At 37.1% G+C, this 10,964-nt stretch overlaps 1 long non-coding RNA gene across 6 annotated transcripts; it reads left to right on the top strand.

Annotated features, from left to right (window-relative positions):
- Nucleotides 1-8,264: 8,264 nt before the first annotated feature.
- LOC113319587 lies at nt 8,265-10,496 on the top strand. Of its 6 annotated transcripts, XR_003345667.1 has the most exons (7): nt 8,265-8,697; nt 8,827-8,899; nt 9,127-9,215; nt 9,306-9,421; nt 9,621-9,772; nt 9,873-9,935; nt 10,063-10,496. It is a non-coding gene; the product is annotated as an uncharacterized LOC113319587 (long non-coding RNA). The 6 variants fall into 6 exon arrangements; XR_003345666.1 differs by having other exon boundaries at nt 8,827-9,215; XR_003345665.1 differs by having other exon boundaries at nt 8,265-8,899.
- Nucleotides 10,497-10,964: the final 468 nt, after the last annotated feature.

Below are 10,964 nucleotides of genomic sequence, written 5' to 3'. Positions count from 1 at the left end.
AGAAAAGGTTAGGCTAGTTCAGATCCTTTATGAGGGTTTAGATTATTCGACAACAACCATGGTTGAGTCTCTATGCACATGAGGTTTTGAAAATAAAATTGTTGATTAGGCGATGAAGTTTTTGAATGAAATCATTGAAAAGACCCAGAAATGGGAAAATAGTATGGAGCCCCAAAAAATAGTTCTTCTAACACTAAGTCTTATGGGCTAGATAGAGCTTCCAGATTAGCAGTTAAGTGTTTCAATTCAAAAAAAAGTGTGGCCTAAAAGTTAACACTAGTTCCCTCTCCTAGCATGTGCTCGCAGGTGAAGTAGCAGCGAGATTGAAGCGCTGAACGGTTCAGCGCCACAAAAATCACCTTTACGCTGAATGGTTCAACGCTCACAAAAATCACAAAATTTGATCTGGCGGCTGAAATTGGTTGCGTTGAACCAAACAGCGATGGACAGTGGTCCCATAAGAGGTGGACTGCTAATCTAGCTGCTAGATTAGCACTCCCATAGGACTTAGGAGGTTTCCCTAGCTGATGTGGACTGCTAATCTATCTGCAAGATTAGCACCCCAAAGGACTAAGCCTAAATGGAGGAAATGTCAATAGGGTATAAGGATCTTTTGAATCGGATGCTAAAATAGCAACAATAGCTAAGAGGTTAGAAGATTTAAAATTGAGTAAAACTAATAGTAGAATAGAGCATTTTGGGGAAGGACAGACTACTGAAGAGCAAGCCCATGCTCTTTACAATAACACTAGATTTGAGAACCATCAGAAGTTTGACCCGTATTCAGAAACCTATAACCCTGGTTGGAGAAACCATCCAAACCTTTCTTGGTCTAAGGGACAAAGTCCATGTTAGTCTAGTAACTCTCAGGTTATTCCCCCATGTTTTGGCTATACTAAGAATCCTTCATAACCAGCACAGTTTCAAAGCCCTTCAGATAAGAAGATCACGAGTTTAGAAGAGTCTCTTGCTATGTTAACTCAGAACACTATAGAATTTCAACAATCGATTGCACAACGTTTATATGGAAATAAAAAGATGGTCCAGGCTAACTCTTAGAATATTTTCGAGTTAAAAAACCTGGTTGATCTAATTTCTGAATCTTTGAGAGAAAGAGAGAAAGCAAGTTCGCTAATCAACCACAACCAAATCCTAGAGGATTTCATCAAATATCTTTATCTGGTGAGAAATCATCAAATCATGTAAATTCGATAACAACCTTTAGCGGAGGTAAAACGGTAGACAATAAGGTAGCCTACAAAAAAGGAGTCGACTTTCAACGAGAGATAATGGAAACTTTAAGCAGGTGAATATTAACATTCCATTATTAGAAGCAATTAGGAAAATGCCTGCTTATGCGAAGTTCCTTAAAGATCTTTGTACACGAAAGAGTAAGCTTAATGTCCATAAGAAAGCCTTTTTAGTTGGTCAAGTAAGTTCAATTCTTCTGAACCAAACATCCTCTAAGTATAAGGACCATGGATTCCCCACCATATCTTGTTTAATTGGTAAGCACATAGTTGATAAGGCATTGCTTGTCTTAGGATCTAGTGTTAACTTACTTTTGTACCATGTGTATACCCATCTAGGTCTTGGTAAGTTGAAACCGACCGAAACGACACTTCAGTTAGCTGATAGATCTGTCAAAGTCCCTCGTGGTGTCATAAAAGATGTTTTTATTGTGTTTGATAGGTTCATATACCCAGTGGATTTTTTTGTTCTCGATACTCAACATGTTTAAGACCCGAGTGCTCAAATACCGGTGATTTTAGGTCGCTCATTCTTAGCCACATCTAATGTTGTCATCAATTGTAGAACCGAACTTATGCACATATCTTTTAGTAATATGAAAACTGAGCTAAATGTCTTTAATATTATTAAGTCTTCTGAGAATAAATATGATTAGCACCTTAGTTCAGGATCTTGTTCAATATCATTGGCATGACACTTTACTGGGAGATTCTTTTGATGAATTTGAGGAGACCATTCTCATAGATCAGATGTGTGATCACTCTCTAAAAGAAGCTCTCGAGCATTTTAAAGACTCTACGGACCCTGAAATTCAAGAAATAGTGTCAGGTTTGTTGGAGAGTAGTGATTACCCTAAGTTTGGGGGTAGTCATGGTTATCACGATGGACAATTATCCTTAATTGAAGTCCCTAACTTGGGACTCAATCTTTTTGCCTCTAAGGCATTACTTGAGTTTCTTCAAACCATATTACCCGATCCTCTAGATATCGTCCATGAGGAAATCCAGTTCTTAGAAACCTGTCATTCGGCCGAACCTGTTTTTATAGACACTCATATAGAGACCAAAGGAACACCCCGTATAAATATGGTTTCCTTGAGAGAGACCCTAGATAAGGTTGTGCTCTGTTTGTTTATTTTTCTTATCCATGATGGTAGTCTTATATTTGTGTCGGCTATATTTGGTTCTGAGGACTCGCAGCTATTTCGGATATTGGTGTATGACTTTGGAAGGTGCAATCCTTTTTGAGGTATTTGATGTCTAGCTAAAGACTTTAAACTTAGAACTCATTGGAAGGTAACCCTTGTTTTTGCAACACAGTAATACCCTTGTCCTCATTTCCTTTCCTTGTTCATGCTTTTAATTTCATCATTAGAACATTGAGGACAATGTTAGAGTTAAGTGACGGCGAGTAGTTAAATTTTTAGATTCTTTTAGGTATTTTCTTGCATGATCAACTGTTTAGCGGTTTTAAATATATATATTATGATCAACTGTTGAGCGGGTCTATTATAGGATTTTTCATGTTATGATCAGTTGTTGAGCGAGTCTATTGTTGGGTATTTTTCTTGCATGTTATGATCAGCTATTGAACGAGTCTGTCAAAAAATAAAATAATTATGATCAGCTATTGAGGGGGTCTATTATTTTGGTATTTTTTTTACATGTTATGATCAGCTGTTGAGTGGGTCTATTTTCAGAATTTTCTTGCATGTTATGATCAGCTGTTGAGCGGGTCAAAAAATAAATTATGATCAACTATTGAGCAAGTCTATTTTCTATTTTGCTCGAGGACTAGCAAAATGTAAGTGTGGGTGAAATTTATAAGCACGTAAACGCGACACATTTTTACCCATAACTACATTATCTAGGACTCATTTTTCGCTAATAAACTTGTTTTAAGTTTTTTCAAGGAAATAAGCTCTTGTGGAGAGTGTTGCTCGAAAAGCTGTAGTTTGATCCCCAGAGAAAAATTAATAAAGGAACCCCAGAAATGTGATAAACGCGCCCATAACAAGTACTCGAGGCACCCGTAGGAGTTGATAAAGGCAACCCATGAAAATTACTATTTGCACCCCATAGCAAGTGCTAAAAGGACTCCGACTGTGGATAAGGGGTACTCTTATTCTTTTGAAATTCAAAAATCAGAAATTCCGGGAAAATAGTTTAACATGCGTGGAAATAGTTGCACAAAAAGAATAGAATTAGGGTTCAAGATTTAGGGTGTTTTAGCGAGACTCAATGGCTGAAATTTGTTGGGATGACTTGATTTAGATTAACAGGCGTGATATGGGTTTTGGATTCGATTCAGTTTGGATGGATAATCACCAATCAAGGAAATCAGGGATGACATTTTTCCCATGAAATATTCTTCGTATTTTTATATCCTAGGAAAGTTTGCACGAGGTCAGAGCATGTATATCATCTTCTGGGACATGTATGAGTATGTTTATAGTGTGTTAGATAGCTGCAGATGCCTGAAGAAGCTAAGAATTTAAATTATTCCTCGTTTCTGGCAGTGGAGAATAATGTGATCAAGAGAAGATTTCGGGGAGTTATGGCGAGAGATTTTGGGCCTGTGATGCTATATAAGGTGCTAGGGAATAGAAGAGTCGAGGAAAGTGAGTTGGGGAGTAATACAGAGCGAGATTGATCGAGTTGCAGAGAGTTCATTGTTGCTGCTATGAAGAATACGGAGAACATAATACTGCAGAAGATTGTCGTTAATAAATCGTGATTCATTCCCGGTTTTGCAACAATTCTCCAGCGACTGTTGAATGAGACAAACACACTTACCTTTTATCATTCTTTGTAACAGTGAGGTTTGCAATGAATATAAGTGTTGCAAATTTCCGGTTTTAACCATTTTCACTATTTTTCATCATTTTGTTAATATTTTGATCAATGAATCAATATTTTAAGAGATCTTACACAATGATGAGCTAATTCTCGCGTGACTAAGGCAATTTCGTGGCTCCACTTACTGCTATTACCTACTTGTACCCTTAACCTTTATATGCCTAAAATTCCAATGAAGAGAGGTCTGGCATAGGGAAGAGACTTCATATCGCGGCGACTAATCAAGCCTTGGTTGAGTGGGGACAATATAATGGGTGCATTACCATTGCTAATAAAATGATGGAGTTGTCTAAACAGAATCGGAAGCGACAGCAACCCCAGCCGAAGAAACCGCATAAAACCAATGTGCAGGCATGTAAAAAGAAACTCAGTTACAGACATTGTAATGCATCCATTCGAATTCTTTCTTCCGTTGGAGTTGCACCATCTAATGCTGATACATTATACGAACTGCAGCAGAAACACCCACACGCACCACCTCCCACCATACCTTCAGATGATATTGCTTCTGCCACAGTTTCTGTTGAAGTCCAAGATGTTGTGAAATCTCATAGAAGCTTCCCCAAAGGCACATCCTGTGGTCGAGATAGCCTCAGAAACTAACACCTATTATATGCATTAAGTGGAGCTGCGGCTGCTGTTGCAGAGGACCTTCTCGCATCCATCACGGGTTTTATAAATTTGTACTAGCAGGTAATTGTCCGTTTGGGTTGGGGGAAAACATATAAAGTCCACCCATGACACTATTAATCAAGCCTCGTGGCCGGCTTCGGCCAATTACAGTTGGCACTATTTGGCGGAGGTTATGCTCTAAGCTCACAGCTTCTTCTGTGTGCAAAGAAATTTCATCATATGTAGGCACTCATCAATTTGGAGTTAGAATTCCGTATGGCGATGAAGGTATTTTACACTCAGCAAACAGATTGTTGGAGCTGACAGGAAACCAAGATAACATGACTATGCTGCTTATCGATTTCACCAAGGTATTCAATATAGTCGACAAAACTGTGTTGATCTGTGAGGCAAGAGCCAAATGCCATAGTATATAAAGGTGGGTTGAATTCTTCTATGCACGGCCAGATAGGTTGTATTATAATGAATTAATTATATCATCGGCTCAGGGGGTTCAATAGGGAGATCCCATTGGACCCTTGATTTTTGCATTAGTGTTACACCCACTTGTACTGAAAATTGCTTCCGTATATACTTTGGATTTCCATGCATGGTACTTGGACGATGGAACAATAATTGGTGATACCATTGTAGTCTCTAAGGGTTTACGAATCATACAAAATGATGGTGAGGGTAAAGGATTACGCCTAAACATTACCAAAACTGATGTGTTTTTGCCAACAGTGGATTCTAGATGTACCGACGCAGGTGTACTCCCAGTGGGTATAGGCAGTCCATCTCGTGGAATGAAACTCCTTGGTGGACTTGTAAGTTTAGATGCCAATTTATGCAGTGACATGGTTTTAGCTAGAGTTGACAAAATTATTCATCTCATGGAATGTATCAAAAAGCTTCAATATCCTCAATGTGAACTTCTTCTACTGCGTAATTGTGCAGGCGTACCTAAGATTTATTTCCGTATGTGGACTACTGTTCCCCAGGTTATGCAGCCCGCAGCTTCCAAGTTTGAATACTTAACTCGGCTCTTGACACACTTGATTACATGTATTTGTGTTGTCTTCGATCCACTTCAACACCTTATTGCCGTGCTCACTATAAAAGATGGAGGTCTCGGAGTTTTTACCATAGCGTATCAAAGTTTTCAGACCCAACATCTATAGCATACCATCTCACAAACAACTTCCACGGCGGACCTAGGCCCCAATTTCCACCTTGACCTGGACAATTACAAGCAAGTGTGTGTTTTTTTATCCTACTTTTAACATCAGAGACACTGCCCCACATCCTATGCACCTACTGGAAGTCCTTGATGCGGTTAAGAGGATCTACCTAGATCTTTTAGTATGTCTAAACGAGACTCTATTTTATGACAGTGTAACAGGATGGTACATGTGAAGGATTGTCTCAAAGCTATTCCTATCCAAGGACTTAACCAAGCTATTGGGATGCGCCAATTCAGATTTGTACTTCAATACCGACTTGGAATACCTCTCTTCCCTGAAGACAACGTTTGCTCTTGTTGTAATAGACCTATGGACAGATTTGGAGACCATGCCATTCATTGCGCAAGTGAAGTGGGGTTGAAATTTGGGTATGGTTTAGTAAGAGATATGTTTGCAGGCATGTGCTATAAAGCTCGTGTTTCCACTAGAACTGAAGTTTCAATGGGTTTTCTTACTGACCAGAACTCTCCCATAAGACTGTCGATATTTTAGTGTACAACTGGGAGAATGGCCAAGATATATGCTTTGATGTCACTGGATCTTAACCATATGCTAAGGGAGGGAACCACTTCAGACCTGGACATGTTATTTCTGCTGCTATTACTCGCAAGAGGAACAAGTATGCAGCCAAATGCTCGCTTCATGGTTATGGTTTTGGGGTTCTACCATTCACTACATTAGGAAAGCTTGGATATGATATTATTGTGTTTGTGAAGAGATCGAAGAACTACATGGTTATCCACGATGTAAACAACAAAATATGTAGTTCTCTTTTTCATAGATTAGGTATTATTATTCAAAAAGGCGTGGGTACTCAGCTTGTAGCTAGACTCCGTGTCGTTCCTGTATAATACGTTTTCCTTCTTAATAAAATCCCCCGATGGAAGTCTTTACTAAGATCACTATAATTATATATTTTCATAAGAAGAAAAATGGTTTTCATTATTAGTTGTCATTCAATATTATATATTATGATTGGAATTAATTCTTTGATAATGTATGCTTAGTGTTTACAATTAATTTTTAGGAACCTTACCAATTAATAGTGAGTTAATAGGGACAGAGCTTAATAATAATTTTTGAAATATTATTATCCAATCAATTAGGTGGAATAGTGGAATCCGGAGCCTTAGTCTAATTCCAAAACCTTGAAATCAATTTCATTTGAGTTTTCTTTATTTTAATTAGTATTAAAATTTTAAATCTAAAATCACAAGCTTCACAAGTCTCAAAGAACCTTTTTCTTACCACTGTATAAAAATTATATCAATTTTTGGCGCCGCTGACGCGGACTTATCTTTAGGTTTGAAGCTTTTAGATTTATTTTTTGGGTTTTTATTTTTTCTTTGTTCAATTGTACGTTTATTTGGGTATAGCTTTTTGCTATAGGTTTGGATTTTGGATCGAAAAGAATTAATCCAAAGATTTTGGCGAATAAATACTAGGATCCAAAGAGAAAGCTAAAAAAACGGAGAAAAGACAAAGAATTTTTTGCTTTAAATACATATATAGATTTTATTTTTAGAAATTGTATTTGGAAACCTTCTATTTTTGTAGTTTTCCTTTTCTTTTTGGACACTTTCTTTTTGAACATTGAACTTTATTTTGATTTTTAAATCCTAAAATGGGTAAATATTAAATTGGACACAGAAGAACGACGGTTACAATACTATCTCGTCTCCTCGGATTCGTACATTGACTTAGGAGTCAGCAGCCTGAGTAGACTTTAATGGTTCATATCCCGTCTGGAACGAGAGGTAAGTCTTTCTAAACACCCGTGAATCTCCTGTCAGTGGATTTACTGGACGCTTTCGTAATGCATAAATGTTAAGGCATGAATATGGTTTTATTTTCTAGTAAAGGGAAAGGGATGACCAATACAAGATAACGACTCGGATTTCATCACCGTTTTCTTCTTTCCCGCCTTAGGGAAACGTAACCTAACGCGAACCTAAGCCTTAAAATCACTACACCATATTATGTGACTAATAACTAAAATTAGTAACCAACATGTTGCCGTTACTAATTCGTAACTACGAATTTCAGTTACGAAAATTTAGTAACATTTAAATTCGATTACAAAATAAGCCTAGTTTAGTAACGTCCCAGCCCATGTTACTATTAAAAACTGATAGGAAAATGATGTGCCAAGAGTTCGTGTGCAGGGTAACACAGGCCTCATATTTCCGCCCAAATATTAGTAACTGTTTTCAACTTCAAAGATAATTCTACCCTATGTATATCTTTATCTAACAGACTCCCCTTCTCCAACCACATTTATCTTCTTTTCTCTTTCTTCTTCACCGAGCAAGTAGAGCAACCACTTCTTCTTCTTTTTCTTATATTCCTTCTGCTCGAGCACCAATATCACACAGTCTCGCTGATACCAGCGCCATAATCTGCCTTCTTCTTTTTCTTAAATCAATTTTTCTTAAAACCCTTTTGTTTTATCTCTACAGTAGAACCCTAGATCCAGGATTTCTATTTCTTATCTAGGGTTTCAATTATAGAGATAAGCAAGAGATTCCTTCGATTAATCTACATGATGATGCGGATTAAAAACAAATATATGAAATCATTTCGATTGATCTACATAAGGTTCTTAATCAGGTGATGTTTCATTGTTGGTTTGATTTTTATTACAAATTCGACGTTCATTTAATGTTCAGGTGATGTTCTTAATGAGATTCGTTTGAAGATCTTGGTTAGAAATCGGTAATTTCTTTTACAAGGTAAAGGACCCTGTCTTCTAAATCATTGGGATATTCCGAATAATCGATCTGAACACTTATAAAATCAAATTTATTTATTTAATTTTGAAGATGGTTAAGAACCCTAACTTTGTTTTTGTTGTTTGATAGCCATTAGAAGGTGGACCCATTGGATACTCATCATCTGTTTTGTATATTGGTTTCTATGGAAAGGAAATGGAACGTATGATTTCATTGAGACATTTGAATCTACTTTGTGATTTCCATATTTTGAGTTTAAATTTCTTATTTGTTTTGAATTTGGGTTGTGATTTTCTTTATTGTGGAGTTTTTTCTGCAATTTAATTTTATTAAGCGGTGGGAATAAAAAGGCTTGTTTAGCTTTATTGTTTTGCTCATGAACTTTTAAAGGCATGCAATGAATGGGGAATTTTTGCTCTTACTGATCAGGGGATCCCGTGGGATTATTATTTCCATATTATGCATCCTTCTTGTAAGGTTAACCATCAAGCTTTGCCGAAACACCCTCCTTCATACATGTATGATATTAGTTCATATGTCTATGTATTGTCTATTTTCTATTTGTTTTATCCACAAAATATGAGCTGAGGGTATTATGTGAAATGCAGGAACGTGACAGAAGAGTATACTAAGGAAGTTTTAAGAGTGAATTTTAGAATACTTGGGTTGCTTTCTGTGGGGCTTTCCAAATGCTCTCTATGTGCATATTGGTGATCAAATTGAGGTAATATGTAATTTCTGATAACTCTTCCATCACTTGCATATGCTACATACTCCCACTCCCATATATGCAAGAATAATATGTATGTAGAACTAGGTCTATTTACATGCTATACCCATTATTAAAAATTGAAGCAAGGCCCATTGCTTGTATAAATTACAGATTGTTGGAGTTTTATTAAATACTAATGTTGTGGTGTTAGGTGTTAAACAACGAAAAATGCAAGAGTATCCTAAACATGAGCTTAGTGAACAAGGAACGATCGCGTATGTCATGGGAAGTATTCTCAATACCACCATAAGATGTGGTTATTAGCCCTCTTCAGCCACTAGTGAACAGTGAAAACTCATCCAAGTATTCCAGCAAACCCTTTACAAGGCCCTTCTTTGAGTCGAACCAATAATGTTCTTGAGATACTGAAAATCATGCTAATCTTTGTGTTGTTCTTTTATAGATGGCTAACCCACTGATAAAAGTTGTTGACTGGACTCAAATTAAACGCAACCACCATAGTAAGGTATTTTGTAATTTTGAACTACACATTGTTGATAGAAAGTACTAGTATCCAACCAATCTTTACAAACCAAGTCAGACTCGCACTGTGTTTTCAAGTCACTCTTGACGCTCTATCATGATTTGCATAGGAAAGAACATTGGAAGAACATGGAAAATTGGTGAAGGGAATCGTGAAGCGAGACAAGAAGCGATGACCATGTTATGTATGGTAAGGAGCTTGTATTGTCCTTGTCCAATTCACTCTTCTTTTAAATTCTAGCGTTTGATATGACATTTAACTATCATGTTATAGATGGTGGATTTTCGACAAAGACTAAAATCATAAAACCATAATTGTACATACTCCTGATCCAGCAATCAGATGAGTATTGAGGCTCATGTCTCTCATCGAAGCATGAAAGCTCATGCCGCAAGAACCTCTGACTGGGAATAATGTCTTTCAGAGCACATGTAGATGTGAAGTCTCTCAACTGAGGCAACGACGTATCTCATGAATACTGAGCAAATTCAGTAATCACTTCTATATAGAATCGAACGATTGGACGGCTCCTAGACAGCTTGCCTGCTAGTATAGAGCAATAACGTCTTCAGGACGTAACAATGTTTTCCCTGACTATATAAAAGAAATATGACGCTTCAACAAGCTCATATCACTCAATTCTCAAATAATTAATGCTCCTAGACGATCGTGCTAGTATAGAGCCATCAATTAATTATTTGTAAATCATTAATTCATTAACTGAATCCCTAGAGAACATTTTACGTTCTTCATAATATTTCATCACTTCAATTCATGGTTCTTCCCAGCAGAATTCCATGGGTTAGTGATAAATATTCAACGTACTGGCATCTGAGCCGCTATCGAGTAAGCCTGACCAAAATGGTGCAAGGGTACTCAGCAATAATACACTAACGAGCACTTGAATGCACGAACGAGCATTCGAAAATACGATGAAATGATGAGCCTATGCAAAATAGGAAGAAAAATAATAATAATAATAAAATATTGGCTAAGGCGGTAGGGGACCGG

This window comes from Papaver somniferum, chromosome 10, assembly GCF_003573695.1.
Source record: "Papaver somniferum cultivar HN1 chromosome 10, ASM357369v1, whole genome shotgun sequence".
Classification (NCBI taxonomy): Eukaryota; Viridiplantae; Streptophyta; class Magnoliopsida; order Ranunculales; family Papaveraceae; genus Papaver; species Papaver somniferum.
The sequence above is the reverse complement of the archived record's forward strand: the minus strand, read 5'-3'. Positions and strand labels throughout refer to the sequence as shown.